This window comes from Macaca mulatta, chromosome 18, assembly GCF_049350105.2.
Source record: "Macaca mulatta isolate MMU2019108-1 chromosome 18, T2T-MMU8v2.0, whole genome shotgun sequence".
Taxonomy (NCBI): Eukaryota; Metazoa; Chordata; class Mammalia; order Primates; family Cercopithecidae; genus Macaca; species Macaca mulatta.
In genome coordinates this window covers 75,347,230-75,370,655 of record NC_133423.1, presented here as the reverse complement: position 1 = coordinate 75,370,655, position 23,426 = coordinate 75,347,230, and the positions used below count along the sequence as shown (strand labels likewise).

Below are 23,426 nucleotides of genomic sequence, written 5' to 3'. Positions count from 1 at the left end.
TAGCATGGTATATTTGCACAAAATATTCCAGGCATATGCTTTCCAGACATATTAAGAGTCTGTTGAATTTAAAATCTGTGGTTTTTTAACTTCCTAGCTACCTGTACAGAATCTGGGCCAGATGTATTTTATATGTTTAATCTTCATTGTTGTTGTTAATCTGGAATGGCATATTGGGCAAATGCCATTTATATAAATCTGTGGACCCAAATATTGTGTGTTTGGTAGGTTAGGCATGAAATTATGGAAGTAAATGGCATAGTATTAGCTTTTCTTAGCATATGGAACAAATTTGCATTTATCCACACAGACATGTTCAACATGATGTAAGTGTGCTAAGAAAAGCAATGAACGGCAGGGCGCGCTGGCTCATGCCTGAAATTCTAGCACTTTGGGAGACCGAGGTGGGTGGATCACCTGAGGTCAGGAGTTTGAAACCAGCCTGGCCAATATGGTGAAACCCCCTCTCCACTAAAAATGCAAAAATTAGCCAGGTGTGGTGGCAGGTGCCTGTAATCCCAGCTACTTGGGAGACTGAGGCAGGAGAATCACTTGAACCTGGAAGGCGGAGGTTGCAGTAAGCCAAGATTGTGCCACTGCACTCCAGCCTGGGTGACAGAGGGAGACTCCATCTCAAAAAAAAAAGAAAAAGAAAAGAAGGAAAATGAAAACACTTGAGTCCTTGCTATCATCTCTACTCCTTTCTTTATGTCGTTTTGGAGGGAGAAAAAAAGAAGGGTCTTACCACATATAAATCAAATACACTACAGAAGTGGTATCAGATCAGAAGGAGATTAATATTGCTGAATAATAAGCTGTTGTCTTTGTTTGGGTTACTTGCTTGAGACAATGACTTGGATATGGCAATTTATTAGGGAGCTGATCCCAAAAGATCAAGAGTTAGAAGCAGGAAGAGTGAATCAGGGAAGAAGCACAGGCCAAATTGCAGGCGGGTTAGCAAGTCCACCACTGCAAACAGTGGGAACTTGGTTCCTCCCAAGAGGGGTACAGATGCCCAAATTTCTGTTAGAAAGATGTGCAGCAGGAGGTTTACTGACTGACTTTTTCCCCTTGGTTTTGTATCCCCCCGAGGGGCATGAATTCCCTCATAATGCTGGGCTGTGCCAGCCATTCATGGGTAGAAAGCAGAAAGACACTCAGTTGTCACTTGTGTACCTTGAAAGGCAGTGGTCCAGGGACAGGTTTCATGGCAGACAATTTTTCCATGGGCAGAGTGGGGAGGTGGGGAGATGGTTTTGGGATACATCTGTTCCACCTTAGATCATCACGAATTAGATTCTCGTAAGGAGCACATACCTAGATTCCTTGCATGGACAGTTCACATAGGGATCATGCTCCTATGAGAATCTAATGCCATCGCTGATCTCACAAGAGGTAGAGCTCAGGCCGTAATGCACGCTGTTCCACTGCTCACTTTCCTGCTGTGCGGCCCAGTTCCTAACAGGCCATGAACCAGTATTAGTCTATGACCTGGGGGTTAGAGATCCCTCCCTACAAAGGCAAGGAGACCCCTGCAGCTGTGGCTGACATCCAAAGCGAACCCCGGGACATAATGTAGGGAGCCAGCCGCGTTTGTTGCACCTCCTTTTACTTTATTCTATATCAGCATTTTTCTCCTAAATGAAATATCTCCAAGAAAAAAAAGTTTTGTGTTTTAAAGACATTAAATAATTATACCTAAATATCATGGAATTCAGGTGAGTTCTGTTTCGAAACTAACTTCTTCATTAATAAATTGTCCATCTTCAGTAAATGGTATAGTGTCAGCTAAGTGAGAAATGCATCTGAGTCCCCATGTATATTTGAGACATTATATAAGATTCAAATTATGACCAACATTTGGAATAGTCAGAATTAATATAACAACATTTAATCATAGCTGTATTTGTTACTCACTTTATATTGGTTCGTTTACAAGAAGGTGTCTGTGTATACACAAAAATTTAATTATTGTCTTTCCTATTTGGAAACAACCCTGTTTGTGTGAAATGCATGACTGAAATTATATATATATCTGGGCATAATGTTAGATGAATAGTCAGCTGGCAAAACAGATTTAGCACATTAAGGTGAATCAGAGCTTGTTTTGTTTTGACATGAGGCCATTAAACAGATTGAAAATAAAGTTGCTTTAGCCTGTGGTTGTGTTGTGACCTAGAAGATCATATGCTCAGAGGAAGAATGTAATTGATAAACTCTCTAAGGAGCAGCTATTAAAAATAAAACAGACAACAACAAACACTTAAAGTGATGTGCATTTGCATGCAGATTTCCTCGTGAAGGAAATGAGAGTGGAGGGGACAGGAGAAAGGGCAGCGGAGAATGGTAGTGCAGAGAAACCAGGAAAGCCGTGGCAGATGCTAGTCAGAAATACCAAAAAGAGCAGACAGAATCAAACTAGAGAGGAAGAGGATCCACGACATGCAAACCAAGTGAAGGGCCCCCGTTCATTTGAGGCTGGACATCCTCCTGAATCACGAAAGAAAAATTACTGTGTCTTCTCACCTGAACCATGTATTGCCCCTCATTAGTTTACCTCTCCCTTGTCTCCTTTGCCTCCAGAGTCTTCCAGAATCACAGCTCTGAAGCACATTTCTGATGTCTGCTTTTTGCTCAGAAAATGTTCTCTGATTTACCAATCTATCATTATCTAAATTTCTTAAGCAGACATTTAAAACCTGCCACTCTAAGTTGTTAAACTTATTTTTTTAATTCTTTGGCCTCACTTACCAGTGGCCCAGCCCATTGTGTAGAAATGTAAGTGCTGTGATTTTTTTCAAGCCTTCCAAGTGATGTTAAGGCTTTGTGATTTTCAAACACAGATTGGTCTAGAGCAAGCTTATCTAGCCCGCTTTATTGTGGTGGTGGTGGTGGTGGTGGTGGTGGTGTTTTGTTTTGTTTTGTTTTGTTTTGTTTTGTTTTAGGCTTTTAGCAGCCTGAAGCCATGGCTTTTAGTTTCTGTCTCTAGTGATAAATGGAAAAGAGAGACAAGCATGGGGCTTTACATGCCCAACCAGAAACAGAAACTAAGAACACATAACTGTATTCTCTCCCTTGGACACCTCTGTTCTGGAGTGAGGCCCAAGAATGTACATTTCTAACATGTTCCCAGATGATGCTGATCTGCTGTTCCATGAGACCTTAACTTGGAGAACCACTCTGTAAACTAAATGATCCAGGCTGGCACTACAATTTCTGCTTTACAGTTTGAGTCAAAGACTGATCACAATGAAAGGTCTTCCTTACCAACATCACCATTGTGGGTAGGTGTGTTAGTTTAATAATAAGCTCTGAGTCTTCTGGTCAAATACCATCTTAATATCATAAAATTCCCAACAGTAAGATTTTTGATGCATTTTTATATCCTTTACTATGTCATAGACTTTGTAGACCCATAAATATCTATTGGATGGATAAAGGATAGATGGATGGATGGATGGATGGATGGAAGAATGAATGAACAGGTTTAGCAACCAAGAACTGGTTTCAGCATGAAACTTAACTCCTTACAAAGAAACTACTCTGACTTGTGCCATAGAGAAAGATGGTTTTGCTTCACAGAGAAACCTTATTATATAAGCCCATACTCAATATATAAGACATTTTATTAGATGAAATCACACTACGTAGTTAAAGTCCAAGCATCTCAGTATCCATAGTATTGTGCTCTTTAATAAAGAGTCTCTCACGAAAGACTTTTTGCTCTTTGATTGAGTACAACGGGGGAAATGTCATTTATATCAAGCTAAATTTTACATTTTACTTTGTAAAAGAGCCACTGGTTGTATGAAACCAGCAAATCACATCTATTTAATAAATTCTTTTGCAAATGTCTTTTCCTTGAGTTTAAATTTTGCAGCTGCAGCATAATTTGAATGTTTATTCACATTTAGGACAATTATACTTTCTGGTTTTTTTGCTTTCTTGCATTCAAATGTGTTCATGTGTCAATGTTGCACATTTTCTCTCTACATCTTTTATCTGCATGCATCATCCCATGATTGGCTTGGTAAATTTTTCCTACTTTTCTTGCTAAAATAACTGTTCCTTCTGTCTGTTTTCTGCCTACTCTTTGATTTATTCCAGAAATTAGGCTCAATGCATACTTTTAGAGCTCAGTGTGAAATTTATTTTGTATGTTTTTAAACCAAGTTTCCACTTATTTTTTTGTTATGTATTCTGTAGTGGAGTCAACCTCAGAACGCACTCTTGAAAAAGCCTGTAATCACATATTAGCATAAATAACAACAACAGAGGATAATATGAAAGCTTGAACATTTATTTTTTTAAATATATTTCATAATTCACTTTTGTAAGAGAAAATTAAAATTTTCATTTTATGTTGTGGCTTGCCTAATAGTAAAGCTTAAATATTAATTAAAACGTAAATGTCCTAGCCCCAACTTTGTTATTACCTTGATGTATGTTCTTGGCTAGTCCTTAGGCTTCAGTTACCTCCATTATAAAAAGAAGGGTTTAAGATAAGTAACCCCTGGAATTCATTCTAGTGCCTTACCTTGCAATTTCAAGGTACAGATCATATGAAATCCTACCTAAAACCCAACACGAAAGTATGAGTGAGTCAATCAGTCAACTAAGGGCACATATTTGAAAGCAGAGTTGAAAAGGCAGGATTTGAGATTCAGAAAAACTTGAGTTCAAAACTCAGCTCTTTCATTTATTAACTGTGTGAACATGGCGAATGGACTGAGCCACTCTATGTACTTTAGTATCTTCATCTGTAAAACGGGGGCAGTGTTATTATCTGAAAGGTCACTTTAAAGACCAGAGATAGTGTATAAAATAAATCCAGCATCTGGTGAGTTTAAAGACCTATACAGGCTAGAAGCTGACCAGAATCCCACCACGGTTTTGGAGGTTAATGGAGATTACCGTATACTCTTCTTTTCCAACATAATTCTACAAGAGTAAGAAACTTTTGTTTAGGACTTTAAAAGATGAACACACTTTAGAAAATGTATCCATAATTTAGTCATCTGAGACTGAAAGGCTAGTGGAAAAATTCAGCATCTTTTTTTATCTACACGGGATAGCTCTGGTTCTATGCGTTGCTGATGGTTACATGTGTCAAGCCGGGCCTTTTTCATCAAGAGTGATTTCTCAGTGTGAAGCATGAAGTTTGCAACTTACATTTTGTTTTCTGCCTTGTAATCTCGCCATGGGTTGGGGAGAAACTAAAATAAAGATTCTTCAAGGCAAAAGTTTAACCTGAATGAACATTCATATGGTCTCAATTTTTAACTGATTTCAGAATGACTAAAATTATTCATTTTTTTCTTCTCATTCTCCAAAAAATTATTTTCATAGCCAATTTGCCAGATGTAGCTTTATACCCAGAGGCAAAAGAAATCAAAGTTTTGGTCAATAGAAGATTCATTTACTAAGAGATTCATGCAGATATTGAATACTTTTCTGTTGTTATTTTATGTGTTTTTGAGTTTCAGTTGTCATTTTGCTATTGGTTAACCCCAGTACTTGTCAGCAGAAATTCAAAGCTGCCTACTTAACAAGAGTAGATCAATAAAGTTTTGCTGGAATATTTCATCAATCTTAGCACAGGATTTAATCCTGTTGGCAATTTTTCTATTTTAATATTCTATAAATCCTCTTAAGTTAATGTGTTCTGAGATAAATCTTACTATTTCACTATTCTGTACTTTTTATATCAGAAATAATTTAGAAACTAAAAGCTGTTATTGCTATTTGATACCTTGATTTTTTCAGACATCTATAAGATACAAACTCTAATTGTAGAATACTGTGTTTATTTGTCATGTCTCAGAGTCCTATTACTATCAGGATGATAATCATACTGATGAGGCTGTCTCAAACCTTAGGAGATATAGATAGATATAGATATGTAAATATATAGACATATTGTGTGGGTGGTGACATTGTTAATTGGGCAACCAAGACCTTCACAATAGAAAAGTTATAGGCAATTATTACCGATATTGGCATTTTTAATAAAATGACCTATTAAGTACTCTGAAAGAAACATAAATGTTATTTTTAGATGATGAAATAATTTATTTGTAAAGTAAGAGTATAATAGAGTTTATTACAAATCACATATTTGAGTATTTGTTTATACTGTAAGAATGTTCAAGGACAACATTTGACTATGCAGTACAAAGGTACAACTTGACAAGAATTATAAGAAACGAAGAAAAGGCATATTGGCTGGATTTATTTTCTTTTTGCTATATTCTTATCATGTGCTAGAAATTTTTACCTAAAATTTTTACCTGTCTTATTTATTTAAAGACTAAGGTTAGAGAAACAATGATACCATGTTAAAAAAAATAGACATTAGCAAAATTGCATAGTAGGGGAGGTGGAGCGAGATGGCTGAATAGACACCTCCACTGTCATCCTCTCTGCAGGATCACCACATTAAGCAACTATCTGCACAAAAAAATCACCTTTATAAGAACTAAAAATCAGGTGAGTGATCACAGTACCTGGTGTTAACTTTGTATCACTAAAAGAGGCACTGAAAAACAGTGTTGAATTGCCTACAGCACCCCTTGCCTGTCTCCCAGCAGGGGCCTTGTGGCTCAGAGAGGAAATCTGTGTGCCTGGGGGAGGGAGAGCACAGTGATTGTGGGACTTTGCATAGGAACTCAGGGCTGCCCTATCACAGCGAAAAGCAATGTGGGACAGAACTTAGCCAGCACTCGGGAAGGCAGCACTTAGACTAGTCCTAGCCAGAGGGGAATTGTCTGTCCCAACAGTCAGAACCCTAATTCTGGCAAGCCTCACCACTGTGGGCTAAAGCGCTCTGGGGTTCTAAATAAACTTAAATGCTAGTCTAGGCCACAAGGACTGCAATTCCTGGGCAAGTCCTGGTGCTGTGCTGGACTCAGAGCCAGTGGGCTTGTGGCGCTCACAATCTAGTCGGACACCCGCTGACACAGCTAAGAAAGTACTTACGCCTCCCCTCCCCCAGCACCAGGCAACACAACTCCTACCTAGAGGGAGACTGCTTCCCTCTGCTTGAGGAGAGGAGAGGGAAGAGTAAAGAGGACTTTGTCTTGCATCTTAGATACCAGCACAGCCACAGTAGGCTAGGAAGCCAGATAGAGTCCTGAGGATCTAGCTACTGCATGACATTTCTAGACAAAACTTGGGCCAGAAAGGAACCCACTGCCTTAAAGAGAAGGACCCAGTTCTGGCAGGATTCATCACTTGATGAGTAAAGAGCCTTTGGGTCCTGAATATTCAACTGTAGCAGCCAGGCAGCACTTGTCATGGGCCTTGGTTGTGACTCAGAGCCGTGCTAGATACACATGTGACCCAGTACATCCCCAGTTTTGGTGACTAGGGGTAGAGACTATTTCTGCTTGAGCAAATGAGGGGAAAGTAAAGTGGACTTTGTCTTGCACCATAGGCACCAGCTCACCCACAGTGGAGGAGAACACCGAGCAGGCTTGGGGTCCTCAATACTAGGCCTTGTCTCTTGACTGGCATTTCTGGACCTTCCCTGGGCCAGAGGGGTGTCTGCTGCCCTGAAGAGTGAGTCTCAGGCCTGGTAGCACTCACCACAAGCTAACTCAAGAGCCCCTGGACCTTAAGTGACCATCAGCAGTACCCTGGCGGTACTCATCATGGGCCTTGGGCAGTGGGTGGCCATGGAGAGATGTTCTTCTGCTTGTGAAAAAGGGAGGGAACAGTGGGAAGGACTTTGACTTGTGAATACCAGCTCAGCTGCAGTACAATAGGGCATCAGGTTGATTTCTAAAGTATCTGACTCCAGGCCCTGGCTCTTGGATCGTGTCCCTAGACCTCCCCAGGACAAAGGGGAACTTGCCGTCCTGAAGGGTAGGATACAAGCCTAGCTAGCTTTGCTACCTGCTGATTGTAGAGCCCTAGGGCCTTGAGCAAATATTTAAGTAGTAGCCAGGCAGTGGTTAGTATGGGCGTTGGGCGAGACCCAATACCATGCTGGCTTCAGGTCTGACCCAGCACAGTCCCAGTGGTGGTGACCACATTTGAGCTTGTGTCACCTCTCTCCCAGCTCCAGGCAGCTCAGCACAGAGAAAGACTCTGTTTGGGAGAAAGTAAGAGAGGAGAACAAGAGTCTTTGCCTGGCAGTCTAGAAAATTTTTCCTGATCTTTTCCGAGACCACCAAGGCAGTACCTCTATGATTCTGCAAGAGCAGAATCACCTCACAGCATTGCGGGGCTTGGGGTGCTCCCTAATACAGATATGCCCGTAGTGACAAAAAAAACTTAGTTCATAACACTCAAAGACTTCTGAATACCAATACCTGGAGAGCCTTCCAAAGAAGGACAGGTACAAACAAGCCTTTTAATCCTGTTGGCTATTTTTCTATTTTAATATTCTACAAATCCTCTCAAGTTCATGTGTTCTGAGATAAATCTTACTATTTCGCTGTTCTGTACTTTTTATGTCAGAAATAATTTAGAAGCTAAAAAGTTCTATTGCTATTTGATAACTTGATTTTTTCAGACATCTATGAGATACTAAAATCTATTTGTGGAATACTGTGTTTATTTTTCATGTCTCAGAGACCTATCGCTATCAAGATGAGAATCTTACTGATGAGGCTATCTCAAGCCTTATGAGATATAGATAGATATAGATATGTATATATATTGTGTTGGGTGGTAATGTTGTTAACTAGACTGCCCAGACCTTCACAATAGAAGAGTTATTTCTTCATGGGCAATTATTACTAATATTGACATTTTTAATAAAATGACATATTAAGTACTCTCTGAAAGAAACATAAATGTTATTTTTGAATGATAGAATAATCTCCTTAGAAAACAGATTACAATAGTTTAATAGAGCTTATTACAACTTGCAATTTTTGAGTATTTGTTTAAATGGTAAGAATGTCCAAGGACATTTGACTATGCAATAAAAAGATGGAACTTGACAAGAATTATTTTAAAAAAGGACTGTGAAGACTACAATAAGTACTTAATTCTTCAATGCTCAGACACCAATGAACAATCACAAACATCAAAACCATCCAGGAATATATTACAGCACTGAACGAACTAAATAAGTCACCAGGGACCAATCCTAGAGATACAGAGACATGTGACCTTTCAAACAGAGAATTCAAAATAGCTGTTTTGAGGAAACTCAACAAATTTCGAGATAAAACAGAGAAGGAATTTAGAATACCATCAGATACATTTAACAAAGAGACTGAAATCATTAAAGAGAATCAAACAGAAATTCTGGAGTTGAAAAGTGCAATTGATATACTGAAGAATGCATCAGAGTCTCTTACCAGCAGAATTGATCAAGCATAAGAAAGAATTAGGGAGATTGAGGACAGGCTATTTGAAAATAGTCAGAAAGGACAAAAGAAGAATGAATACAGGTGATGCTTAAACACCCAAAAGTGTGGTGATACCAGTACTCAAAATGTGGTTTCATGGGGATCTCCAGTATTTTTCAGGGAGTACAGAAGGTCAAAACTCTTTTCATAATATTAAGACTTTAAGATTTCATTTGCCAAAACTTCATACTTAATGAGCATATAGTGGAGTTTCCAGAGGCTATATGACATGGAGTGGTGTCATGTAAAAGTGGAATGCATGCTTGTGTATTCCTCTGTTTTCCAGGGTTTTCTAAAGTAGTAGGTTTGGGCTATAAACATGTGCATTTTCAAAAGTTATCTCAGATCATTTTCAGAACTTCTACGTGTCCTTATTAGCCATCTTTGGTGTGTCTGCTTAGTCTGTGTAACCTTATTTTCACCTAATAAATTATTCATTTGAAATCTTGGGAAAAACTGAATAGAAAAGAATGAAGTATGCCCACAAGATCTAGAAAATAGTCTCAAAAAAGAAAATCTAAGAGTTACAGAGTTATCAGCCTTAAAGAGAACATAGATATAGAAATCAAGGTAGAAAGTTTATTCAAAGGGATAATAACAGAGAACTTCCCAAACATAGAGAAAGATATAAATATTCAAGTACAAGAAGCATATAGAACACCAAGCAGATTTAACCCAAAGAAGACTACCTCAAGACCTTTAGTAATCAAACTTCCAAAGGTCAAGCATAACGAAAGGATCCTAAAAGCCTCAAGAGCAAAAAGCAAATGACATGCAATGGATCAGTATATCCTGCAGCAGACTTCTCAGTGGAAACCTTATAGGCCAGGAGAGAGCGGCATGACATATTTAAAGTACTGAAGGAAAAATGCTTTTATTCTAGAATAATATATCCAGCAAAAATGTCCTTCAAATATGAAGGAGAAATACTTTTCCATAACAACAGAAGAAAAAGGATTTTATCACCAGACCTGTCTTACAAGAAATGCTAAAGGGAGTTCTTTAATCCAAAAGAAAAGGACTTTAATGAGCAAGAATAAATCACCTAAAGGTGCAAAACTTACCAGTAAAAGTAAGTACACAGAAAAACACAGAATATTACAACATTGGAATTGTGGTGTGTAAACTATTCCTATCTTGACTAGAAAGACTAAGAGATGAATCAATCAAAAAATAACCACGACAACAACTTTTCAAGATATAGACAGTACAATAACATATAAATAGACAGAAGAAAGGTTAAAAGTGGGGGGACAAAGTAAAAGTGTAGAGTTTTTATTCATTTTCTCTTTGCTTATTTGTTAGTTTGATTCTTTGTTTATGCAATCAGGGTTAAGTTGTCATCAGTTTAAAATAATGGGTTACAAGATATTTGCAAGCCTCATGGTAACCTCAAAACAGAAAGCATACAACAAATACACAAAATAAAAAGGAAGAATTTAAAATATAACACCAGAGAAATTCACCTTCACTGAAGGAAGACAGGAAAAAGGAAAGAAGTAAGAAATGATCACAAAACACCCAGAACACAGGTAATAAAAATGGCAAGAGTAAATCCTTACTTATCAATAGTAACATTGAAAGTAAGTGGATTTAACTTGCCAGTCAAAAGACAGAGTGACTGAGTGGATAAAAGACAAGACCCATTATCTGTTGCCTACTAGGAAAATATTTCACCTATAAAGACACACATAAACTAAAACTAACGGGATGGAAAAAGATATTCAATGCAAACGGAATCTAAAAAAATGCAGGAGTAGCTATACTTATATCCAAATAGCTTTCAAGACAAAAGCTATTAAAAAAGGAAGGTTATTATTTAATCATAAAGGGTTCAATTCAGCAAGAGATGTAATGATTATAAATACACATACGCCCAACACTGGAGCACCCATGTATAAAAAGTAAATATTATTGAAGAGAGAGATGGAATCCAATAAAATAATAACTGGAGACTTCAGCACCCCACTTTCAGCATTGGACAGATCATTCAGACAGAAAATCTACAAGGAAACATTGGACTTATTCTGTTGTGTAGACCAATTGAAACTAATAGATATTTATAGAACATTCTATCCAATGGCTGGCAGAGTAAACATTCTCCTCCTCAGCACATGGATCATTATCAAGGATAGACCATTTGTTACGCCACAAAGCAAGTCTTAAAACATCAAAAAAATTGAAATTATATCAAGTATCCTCTCACCACAGTTGCATAAAACTAGAAATCAATAACAAGAGGAACTTTGGAAACTATGCAAAGACATGTAAATTCAAAAATATGCCCCTGAATGACCAGTGGATCATGAAGAAATTGAGAAGAAAATTTAAATCTGTCATGAAACAAATGATAATGGAAACACAATATATGAAGGCCTATGTGATGCAGCGAAAGCAGCGCTAAAAGGAAAGTTTATAGCTATAAATACCTACATGAAAAAGTAGAAAAACTACAAATAACCTGAAATAAATGAAATTGAAACAAAACAATACAAAATATCAATGAAAGGAAAAGTTGCTTTTATTAAAAAAAACAAAATCAATAAACATTTAGCTAGACTAAGAATAAAAGAGAGAAGACCCAAATAAATAAAATCAGAGATGGAAAAAGACGTTACAACCAATACAGCAGAAATTTAAAGGATCATTAGAGACTACTATGAGCAACTACGTGTCAATCCGTGGAAAAACCTAGAAGACATAGATACATTTCCAGACATATACAACCCACTAATATTGAACCATGAAGAATTTCAAAACCTGAACCAGACCAATAAGAACTAATGAGATCAAAGCCGTAATAAAAATTCTCCCAGAAAAGAAAAGCCCAAGACCCAATGGTTTCACTGATGAATTTTAACAAACATGCAAAGAAGAACTAATACCAATCTCACTCAAACTCTTCTGAAAAATAGAGGAGGAACAAATATATCTAAATTCACTCTACAAGGCCAGTATTACTCTGATACCAAAACCACACAAAGACACATCAAAGTAAAGGAAACTACTGGTCAATATCCCTGATAAATACTAATACAGAAATCCTCACTGAAATACTAGCAATCTGAACTCAACAACACATTACAAAGATTGTTTATCATGACCGAGTGAGATTTATTCCAGGGATGCTTCAACATATGCAAATGAAATCAGTCAACATATCAACAGAAATATTTGCCCAAAGAGTGTGTAAATATCAAGAGAATTAAGGACAAAAACCCTACGATCATTTCAACTGATACTGAAAAAGGTTTTGATAGAATCTAATATTACTTTTTGATAAAAACCTTCAAAAAAGTGGGTATAGAATCTCACACCAGTTAGAATGGCAAATATTAAAAAGTCAGGAAACAACAGGTGCTGGAGAGGATTTGGAGAAATAGGAACACTTTTACACTGTTGGTGGGAGTGTAAACTAGTTCAACCATTGTGGAAGACAGTGTGGCGATTCCTCAGGGATCTAGAACTAGAAATACCATTTGACCCAGCCATCCCATTACTGGGTATATACCCAAAGGATTATAAATCATGCTCCTATAAAGACACATGCACACGTATGTTTATTGTGGCACTATTCACAATAGCAAAGACTTGGAACTAACCCAAATGTCCATCAATGATAGACTGGATTAAAAAATATGGCACATATACACCATGGAATACTATGCAGCCATAAAAAATGATGTGTTCATGTCCTTTGTAGGGACATGGATGAAGCTGAAACCATCATTCTCAGCAAACTATCACAAGGACAAAAAAAAAAAAAAAAAAAACACCACATGTTCTCACTCATAGGTGGGAATTGAACAGTGAGAACACTTGGACACAGGAAGGGGAACATCACACACCAGGGCCTGTCATGGGGTAGGGGGAGGGGGGATAGCATTAGGAGATATACCTAATGTAAATGACGAGTTAATGGGTGCAGCACACCAACATGGCACATGTATACATATGTAACAAACCTGCACGTTGTGCACATGTACCCTAGAACTTAAAGTTTAATAAAAAAATAAAAGTGGATATAGAAAGAACATAAGTAAACACAATAAATGGTATGTATGACAGACCCACACCTAGTATTATACTGAATGAGAGAAAATGAGAAGCCTTTCCTTTAAGATCTGAAACAAGAATAGGATGCCCACTTTTCACCACCATTATTCAACATATTGCTGGAAGTCCTAGATAAAGCAACCAGACAAGAGAAGGAAATAAAGGACATCCAAATTGGAAAGGAAGAAGTCGAATTATCTTTGTTTGCAGATTATATGATCTTATATGTGGGAAAGCCTAAAGATTCCACCAAAAAGCTATTAAAACTGATAAATTTAGTAAAGTTGCAGGGTACAAAATCAACATTCAAAAATCAGTAGCATTTCTATATGCCAACAGCAAACAATCTAAAAAGGAAATCAGAAAAGTAATCCCTGTTACAAGTAACAATAAACACCTAGGAAATAACCAATGAATTTTTAGATCTCTATGATGAAAACCATAAAACATTGATGAAAGAATTTAAGAGAATACAAAACAATGGAAGGGTATTCCATGTACATAGGATGGAAGAATCAATATTATTAAAATGTCCATACTACCCAAAGCAATCTACAGACTCAATGCAATCCTTATCAAAATGCCAAAGATATTCTTCACAGAAATAGAAGAAGCAATCCTAAAATTTATATGAAATCACAAAAGACCCAGAATACCAAAGCTATCTTGAGCAAAAAGAACAAAACTAGAGAAATCACATTACCTGACTTCAAATTTTACAACAAAGCTACAGTAACCAAAACAGCATTGTACTGGCATAAAAGCAGACACATAGACCAATGGAACAGAATGGAGAACCCAGAAACAAATCCACTTATCAACAGTGAATTCATTTCCAACAAAAGTACCAAGAACATATATTGGAGATAGAACAATCTCTTCAATAAATGGTGCTGGAAAAACTGGATATCCATATGCAGAAGAATAAAACGAGACCCCCTATCTCTTGGCATATATAAAAATCAAATCAAAATTGAATAAAAACTGAAATATAAGACCTCAAACTATAAAGCTACTGGGAAAAGCTTGGGGAAACTCTCTAGAATATTGGGCTGAGCAAATACTTCTTGCGTAATATGCCACAAATACAGGTAACCAAAGCAAAAATGAAAAAATAGGACATATCAAGTTAAAAAGCTTCTGTGCAACAAAGGAAACAATCAACAAAGTGAAGAGACAGCCACAGAATGGGAGAAAATGTTTGCAACTATCCATTGGACAAGGAATTCATAATAAGAATATATAAGGAGCTCAAGCAAATCTATAGGAAAAGATCTAATAATTTTTTAAAATATGCAAAATATCTGAATACACATTTCTTAAAACATACAAATGCCACACAGGTATATGAAAAGGTGCTCACCATCATTGATCATTAGAGAAATGCAAGTCAAAGCTATAATGAGATATAATCTTACCCTAGTTAAAACTGCTTTTATCCAAAAGAGAGATAATAACAAATGCTGGTGAGGGTGTGGGGAAAAGGGAAACCACTGCTGGAGGGAATATACATTCATACAACCACTACAGAGAACAGTTTGGAGGTTCTTCAAAAAACTAAAACTAGAGCTCTCATACAATCCAACAATCTCACTGCTAGGTATATATCCAAAAGAAAATCAGTACATTGAAGAGTTATCTGCACTCTCATGTTTTTTGTGGCACTACTCACAATAACCAAGATTTGGAATCTACCTAATTGTCCATCAGCAGACAAATGGGTAAAGAAAATAGGGTGTATACACATAATGGAATACTATTCAGCCACACACACACAAAAAAAGAATCAGATTTCATCATTTACAACAACATGGATAGAACTGGAGGTCATTATGTTAAGTGAAATAAGCCAAGCACAGAAAGACAAACTTCACGTATTCTCACTTATTTGTGGGAGCTAAAGATTAAGACAACTGAACTAATGGAGATAGAGAGTAGAACAATGGTTACCAGTAGCTGGGAAGTGTAGTGGGGACTGGAGAATGAGGGATAGTTAATGGGTGCAAAAATATAGTTACATAAAATGAGTAACACTATCAAGCTAGACTTAGAAGAAAATAATTCAAGCCAAAAGTTAGAAGATTTAAGCAGTTACTAAATGTTTAAATAGCAAAGGCAAAGCAAGAATTACACAGTCTGAATTACTGCCTTAAATTAATTCCCATTCATAACTCAGAACTGACTTATTGACCATGTTTAGGGCCTGTGTATTGAATAGGAGGGCATCTACTGGTCCTTCATGGTCACATCAAACCCTTTATTTCCAAAACAACACAAAAGCACCCCCTTTCATCTGCTCCTGCCTCTTCTGCTGTTTGCTGTCTCAGTCTATGACACATCTACCCACCCACCCAATTGCATAAGTTAGAAACCTGGGAGACATCTATGAAATCTCCTTCACCCCTTACCTTTGATAAATTTGAATAAATTTCTTGAATGAAGTACCATATTAACCATAATATTTGAATGCCCAATTTGTCATATGGTTATAGTCAGAGAGGGTTTAGAGATCAAACACTGTATACTCTGCTGATAGTTTCTACTGTGTTTTAATTTCTGGCCTCACTCTTCAAATTCCTACGTAAGATTTTGTGGGGCTTTTCGCATTTTCTTGGTGGTGGTTTTTGGTGTTGAGCCTGAATACATTCTTGGAAGATCCTCTGCAGAACAGCTGAGATGCTTTGCCTCTCTAGGAAGGCATTGTGTGTGTTGACAAATACAGCGTGTTGGTGCACATGCTGTCAGCGGTATTGCCCTCTTTAATTATGTCCCCTGGGAAAAAAAAATCATTTCCTGGCAAGGCAGCTTTCCTCATAAAAGGCTTCCTGGGTCTTCAGTAATAAGAAATTCAAATGTTTCAAGCTAATATTTATTGTGGGGTTTAACTGGGCATTTTAATCTCCTTTGGGAATCAACAAGCTCTAAATGTTACACATGAGAAAATACTTCATGAGGGACACAAGGAGGGTTTCTCACATTTTGATCCATTTTTATTTAAGAAAAATTACTGGTAAATAACATATGCATTGGTATTAAAAGCTTGAATGAATTATCTCGGCCTTGACTTTGAAATTACTGCTTTGTTCTTGACATTTTTATTATCATTGTTTTTCACTCAAATTTATTTGTAGGTATGGAAAATTCTGCCTAGTTTGAATAGAGGGGAAGGTGCAGGTAAACTGGAGACCTACAGTCCAATAGAATATTAAGAGTAAGATTAACCCAGTCCCCCCAACCTCTCACCCCAGGGAGGCAGTTAATAGAAAAAGAGAAGGATTGTGGCTTGAAATCCATAAGGGAAGGGAAGGCTTTCATTTAGGGGGCAGGAGAAGAAGGAATTAGCTGGGGAGGATGCAAAGAGAGACAGGAAGGGATGTTTCTTGGCATGAAGACTAAAAGTATTAATAAAGTTACAGGATTCAGACTAGGAAATTTCGTTAACATGGTGATGTCATAATTTTAAGTTTAGAAATTTCTATATTTTTAATATGGCATCTGTTTTATAAATTTGTCTAATTATACATTGTGAAATTATAAATTCAGTCATCCCATCTCACCTACCTGACTTCTCCTTCTTTTTTAGGACCACTATTATCTCAATGTCAAAAGCTTTGAGTCATCCTTGATTTATTCTTTCTCCTCTACCTGTCCAGCCTCTCACTAGGTCTTGGTTGTTCTTCCCCCAGTCCTTTTCAATCCCTGCCTTCCTAACATCCTCTCGGCCAGGCACCTTCCTCATGCAGGACCTCACTGTTAGTGCCTCACCCACTAACTTCACTCCAAAATTCCATTTTGCAAGCCATCCTTGTATTTTGCAAGCCCAAAATATTGTTTCTGACATGTTTTTAATAGTGTTTGTTGAGTCCTTCCATAGCAGACACTATGCTAAGTGTGCTATTTCATTTAATTTCTATAACCCATTTTACACTTTGCAGATGAGCAAATTGATCTCTAGAGAGTCTGAATAACTCACCCAAGCAAGTAAGTAGAAAAGTCTATCTAACTCCAAAACCAGAGCCCTTCGCCACTCTGGCATAATACCTCCTGTGGCCATGTATAAAAGAGATGGTGGTGACCAGACTCCAGGAGATAAAGCTGGATCAGATTGTAAAATATTCCATTAATTCCACCCAATGGACAAAAGTTTATTCAAAGCTTTTAAGCAGGGACTGGAGAAACAGGCACATGATCAGATTTTATTTTACTAAATAGTTCTGATAGGCAAATGGTGAATGGATTAGATGGATTTGAATCTGGGGCAACCTTTGTACCTCTGGTGTTGGGGCAGTGAATCTTTAGCACTCATAAGCCCTGTTGGAAGCCCTTCACTTAGCATACACTGTCATCTCTTCATGGCATGTTCTCACCGAATTTCTCTGCCTCCCAAACCTCCTTCAAGGCACTTCTCTATTGTCATCTTCCTGGGAGAGGCTGAGTCTGTCCTCCACACTCATGCAGCCTCTACTCAAAGCACTTAGGGTGTTGCAAGCCTGTCATGTTGCAGCCCATTGTGCACTGATTCTCACAAAATCTTGCTGAAACAGTTCTACCCTCATTTCAAAGATGAAGAAAGTCTCACAGAGCTGAGGTGACTTGCCTCTCTAGATTGTATGTGAAGTATCCTTGCATTACCAATGCTGGTACCTTGCAAATGCTCAATAAATGTGTAACAAGTCCATTTAGTTACCTTTACCTGTTAGTATGTTTTATTTTATTAAAGCTCCTGGATAACAGAAATTATGCTTTTGAAGTTTTCATAATGCCCAGCAACATGTATGGCATGCAGCAAATGAAATTACTTGATTCCTTTAACAGATTTTCATTTTCTGTTGTTTTCCTCTTTTCATTTTGAATATGATACTTCAGAGTAGAATTTTAAGTGGGTACCCTTTTGCCAGAAATCAGCAGGACACCAGGCTGTCTTGGAAGACCATTTCTTCCGTAGGATTATATGATGCTTATATGTCAGATAACTATTGTACCTGGCAGAATGAAAGTGCAGGTGGAAACAGGGCTGTCAACTTTTATTCTCACAATACCTTATGATATAGGTATTATTTTCTCCCCATTTTACCAATGACCAAGAAAGATACAGAAAGGTTAAGTAATTTCCCCTAGGGTCACACAGCTAGTAAGTGGCAGAGCTATAATTTGAACCCGTAGGCACCATAGCTTAGAGTTTATGTTCATTCCTTCAATTAATAAGCGTTTTATGCCCTAATATAGGCCAGTCGTGAATTTACCCTGTAACAGATGGTCAATGAATACGTACTTAGTGATTATACAATGTGAGTACTTAGGGTCTTCACCAAATGATATATAAAAGTAGATATATGGCTTAGTATGGTTGAGTCATTTCAGTGAAAAGAATGAATTGTCTAAAGCATCCATTTTTAGTTTTCAGATTTTACATGCTGTACCAATTTATCCTCAATTAAAAGAAACCAATTGCAAAGTGACTAGCAAATAGTCAATTATTGTTTTAGCTGCCAAGCTTCAAGAATTAGCATTCTAGAATTTGCAAAAATGTTAAGCTAGGAAAAAAAAAAGTCACAAAACACCATTTCAACTGCTTTTGAAATTCTGCCAGATATTAGTAATTGTATTATAATTTAAATTTTGGAATCTTAGAATTTTAGAGTTGGATGGGAACTTCAGAATCATCTGTGCCAGCTACGTACCTCATGCCAGGAGCATTCATACAACATTTTTAAAATAAGATCTTTGACAATGTTCTTTTAACATTTGCACGGTCAATAGAAACAGTTATAGATTTATTTACACTATCACTTAAATTTGTGCCTATGGCTAGTAAAATATGAGAACCTCTAGCTAATCCAATTCAGCAGAGTTTCTTGTCACCCTTTCCTGGCTCTTTCTCTTGCCCACGTTTGAGAAATTGGCTTGATATTTTCAGTAATTCTTGTAGATATTATTTAGCATTGTCCTCTAGTCCTCTAAAGCAGGAGTCAGCAGACCTCAGCTTGTGGATCAAATCTGGCCCATCTCCTGTTACTGTAAATAAAGCTTTATTGAGACACAGCCACACCTGTTCTCTTATGTATTGTCTGTGACTGCTTTTGCTCTAGAAAAGCTGAGTAGGGTACTGGCAACAGAGGAAATATGGCCCTTAGAGCCTGAAATATTACTATCTGGGCCTTTGAGAAAAAGCTTTCTAACCTGTGCTTTAAAGTATTGCAGTTCTTCATATGTTTTACTTTTAAATATCACTATTTCTTATTCTTTTTGTCATTGGAATAAAATGACTGCGATGGCCTGAACAACATGAACCCACACATGGTTTGACTTTCTTCTAATGTTTAGTAAGTAACTGTTCTTGCTCTCTCTTTTACATGTGTGCGCGTGCACACACATACACACACACACATACACACGTTTTTTCCTGAAGCTCATAAACTGGAGACAATAATGGTCTTTGTTTCTTTCTGTGAAAGTCTGAATGTCTGCAGTTATCTTGGGATATAAATAGTTGCATAATATATTTCTGAAAAAAAGACACAGTAATGCTGTTTGTGATCATAAAAGACATTGTTTATCAATATTACATGTGTTTAAGACTCTGGTTTTTTTAATACAACTATATGCAGATAGTCCCTTCTTTGGTAAATCCTTGTCATATTTTCCTGCAATTCCCCCTGCTGGCCACATCCTCACCAATCAGAGTGAATGATTTTCTTACAGTCTTTGCAACAGGCCAACTTCTTGCCACTCCTACCCAGGCATTCTCTGGTCATCTTCCTGCCTCCGTCCTCCTTTAAAAGATCTTTGCCAAAATGTCACCTTCTCAGACCAGCCTTCCCTTACCTATAATGGCTCCCTCGGCTCTTTTTTCTGTGATGACCCTGACATTAGTCGCAATGTGCCGCTCTCTCGTGGTCCATGTTCATGTTCTGTGTGTATGTGTGTGCGACGGGAGGGTGTGGGCCTGCCCCCTCTGTTGGCATGTAAACTTCACAAGGACAAGGACTGAATCTGTCTTCCTCACCATTTTCTTCCTAGTTTCTAATATTGTAAAGCATTTAGAAAACAGAAAGTGGCACATAAATGACAAGTAACTCAATAAATAAATATAAAATAGATGAATGTCCTGAACTTATAAGTGTTGAAATGGTAAGAGATTCTAATCATATCCAGATGTCACTGGGATCTTCACTCAATTTTGCTGATGTTACTTACACATTCACTTACTAATCCATCACTTACTATTAAATAATCACTATTCCAGGTACTATCTGTGTTCGTGTGTTCCTTTCTTTCTTCACTTGAGGTAATATGAGTATATTGGTATCATCAGTGCCTCTGGAATTTACTTATTCTGAAAATTTGGGAAATAGGAGATCGTTACCTGTCTGTATAACTGAGAAAGTTTTGTTAGAGTACATGAAACTTTTACTCTAGAACAAGAACAGCTTGAAAAACCAACAGGGAAGGAGAATATTTGGTGTTCTTATGATAAAACATGTAATGATGTTCTTGCAATGAAATTGAGCAGACTATGATCATTTAAATCACAATGTTCTAGAAGGTTTGGACATGGTGAAAAGCTGGTCAAATGAGTGCACAATTAGCTTTTCTAAGAAAATATAATGCTTCTGTTCAGCGTGCTCCAGACAATGCCCAGAATGTCCCATTTAGATATGTCATCAATAGTTAAGGATAGTACTGATTATGTGGCATTCATGTGAAATCTAGTTATTTACCAGGTGATCAAAACACTTTGAAACATTATTTTATGTATTTCTATTATTCCCTCAAATTAACTATTTTAGCAAGAAGAGATTCTTTGCCTAAGGAATCAGAGTCCGTTCATGGCACAGCTGTACACAGAATCCCATTGTCCTAATGCTTTTAAGAAAGCAGTACTAAATTGGCATTGGGTGCGTTGCTCAGGAAAGCAGAATGGTCAGATGGAATTTAAAACAGTCGGCAACTTCACATTTATCCTTCCTTATCTTCCAGTAACCCAAAGCCTCAGGGAAAGTCGCAGTGTTCCTTATAGTCTTAGAAAAGCTGGTATCTAAAAGAAAGCAGACTGGCCTGTGAGGATGACGAACCGGTGCTTCTGACAAGTTTCATTCTGTGACGCACCGTGATTTCCCACCCTCTCCTTCATGATGAAGGAAAGATAGAGGAGCTGCCTGATGTGGCCCGATACAATTTTTAATTGAAAGACAATGCTGAGATGCTGCATTACCATAGTGTAGTCCGGACAGCTATACACTTGCCCAAACTATTATATATATGTGTAATACTTGAATTTAGATTGGAAATTGGAAGCTCCTTATGGGTTTCTTTTTTTTTTTTTTTTTTTTTTTTTTTTTTTTTTTTTTTTGAGATGGAGTCTCGCAGTGTCGCCCAGGCTGGAGTTCAGTGGCGCGATCTCGGCTCACTGCAAGCTCCGCCTTCCCGGGTTCATGCCATTCTCCTGCCTCAGCCTCCCGAGTAGCTGGGACCACAGGCTCCCACGCCCGGCTTTTTTTTTTTTTTTTGTATTTTTAGTAGAGATGGGGTTTCACCCTGTTAACCGGGATGATCTCGATCTCCTGACCTCGTGATCCGCCCGCCTCGGCCTCCCAAAGTGCTGGGATTACAGGCGTGAGCCACTGTGCCCGGCGGGGTTTCTTTTAAACATACAGAATCTTTAAAGATGCTACCTGTCATCATTGCCAAATATCATTACATTAGGTTTTTTTCCTGTGGAACTAACCAGAAGGATTCTTTTATTTTCTTGTTCTTCATTCAATAAGCACTTCATTCAATAAGCTGTCACATTTCGGTAGCCCCTCTATTATGATTTTAATAATTAGGTATAAACAACACAATTGTACTTATAGATGGCCTTTGACTACAAATGCCCCTTGCCCCTCCCTTCCTTATCAAACGAAGCAAAACAAAAAAACCTTCTGTTCACTCTATAGCTTCTATTATTGTTATGAATTTAGCCTTAACTTTTTCTCAAATACTGAACACAACCTTTAGAAGGAAAATTTCCAGACATTTCAGGAAAACTGTAAGTTAAAAAAAAAATACCAGTGTTTACCAGCAGTTAGTTGTTCAATCAAGGTCTTCAGAGTAGCATAATCTTCTGTGATGCAAAATGTCGTATGGGAAGTCAGGAGATCTTGTGTTGGCTTCTGCCATTGACTCTCATCTTGGGCATGTATTTTTGTCTCCATTGGTGAGTGTGGTCCAGCCTTGGAAGTTTGGGGTATTAACTTGGATCTTCGCTGATAGCATGCTCCTTGGTCCTGCTTCTCCAGGCCAGTATTGCTTTTTAAGGACCCCTGTACCTTTGTAGGAACTTAGAAGTTGGAGATGTTTCCATGGTTCGTGCCTTCCTGTGTCCTGGGGGCTTTCTTTTCTGCTCATTTAAATCCCATAGGAAATTGTAAAGCATTTAGAAAACAGAAAGTGGCACATAAATGACAAGTAGTATAATTACATTTTCACCTGTGAAATCAGCAGTTGCAGGAGATACATACAGCCATTCCTTGGTATCAGAGGGGGATTGGTACCAAGCATGCCCTTGGATCCCAAAATCCACAGATGCTCAAGTCCCTTATATAAAATGATGTAGTATTTGCATATAGCCTACTCACATCCCCCTGTATACTTTAAATAGTCTCTAGATTACTTATAGTACATAGTACAGTGTAAATCTTATGTAAGTAATTGTTATACTGTATTGTTTAGAGAATAATGACAAGAAAAAAAGTCCACATATGATCAGTACAGATGCAATTTTTTTCCTGAATATTTTTAATTAGTAGTTGATTGTATCCATGGATGTTGACCCATGGATATGAAGGGCCAACCATGATTGTCTCTAGTGACATAGAATGCTGGTGCTGAACTTCGTGCTGTTATTGAGGGGAAATATTGTGTAGCTAATAAAGGAAGAAATGTCCCATAAAAAACAAGATTTATGTCAAACTCAAAATGCTTTTTGGAAAAGCTCAGTCTTACTGTGGACTGTTGTAGTCA

General features: G+C 37.5%; 1 protein-coding gene across 2 annotated transcripts in view; it reads left to right on the top strand.

The window, feature by feature from the left end:
- The window catches only part of DLGAP1 (DLG associated protein 1), a 968,455-nt gene that overhangs the window by 311,950 nt on the left and 633,079 nt on the right, over positions 1-23,426 (top strand). The window lies entirely within an intron of this gene.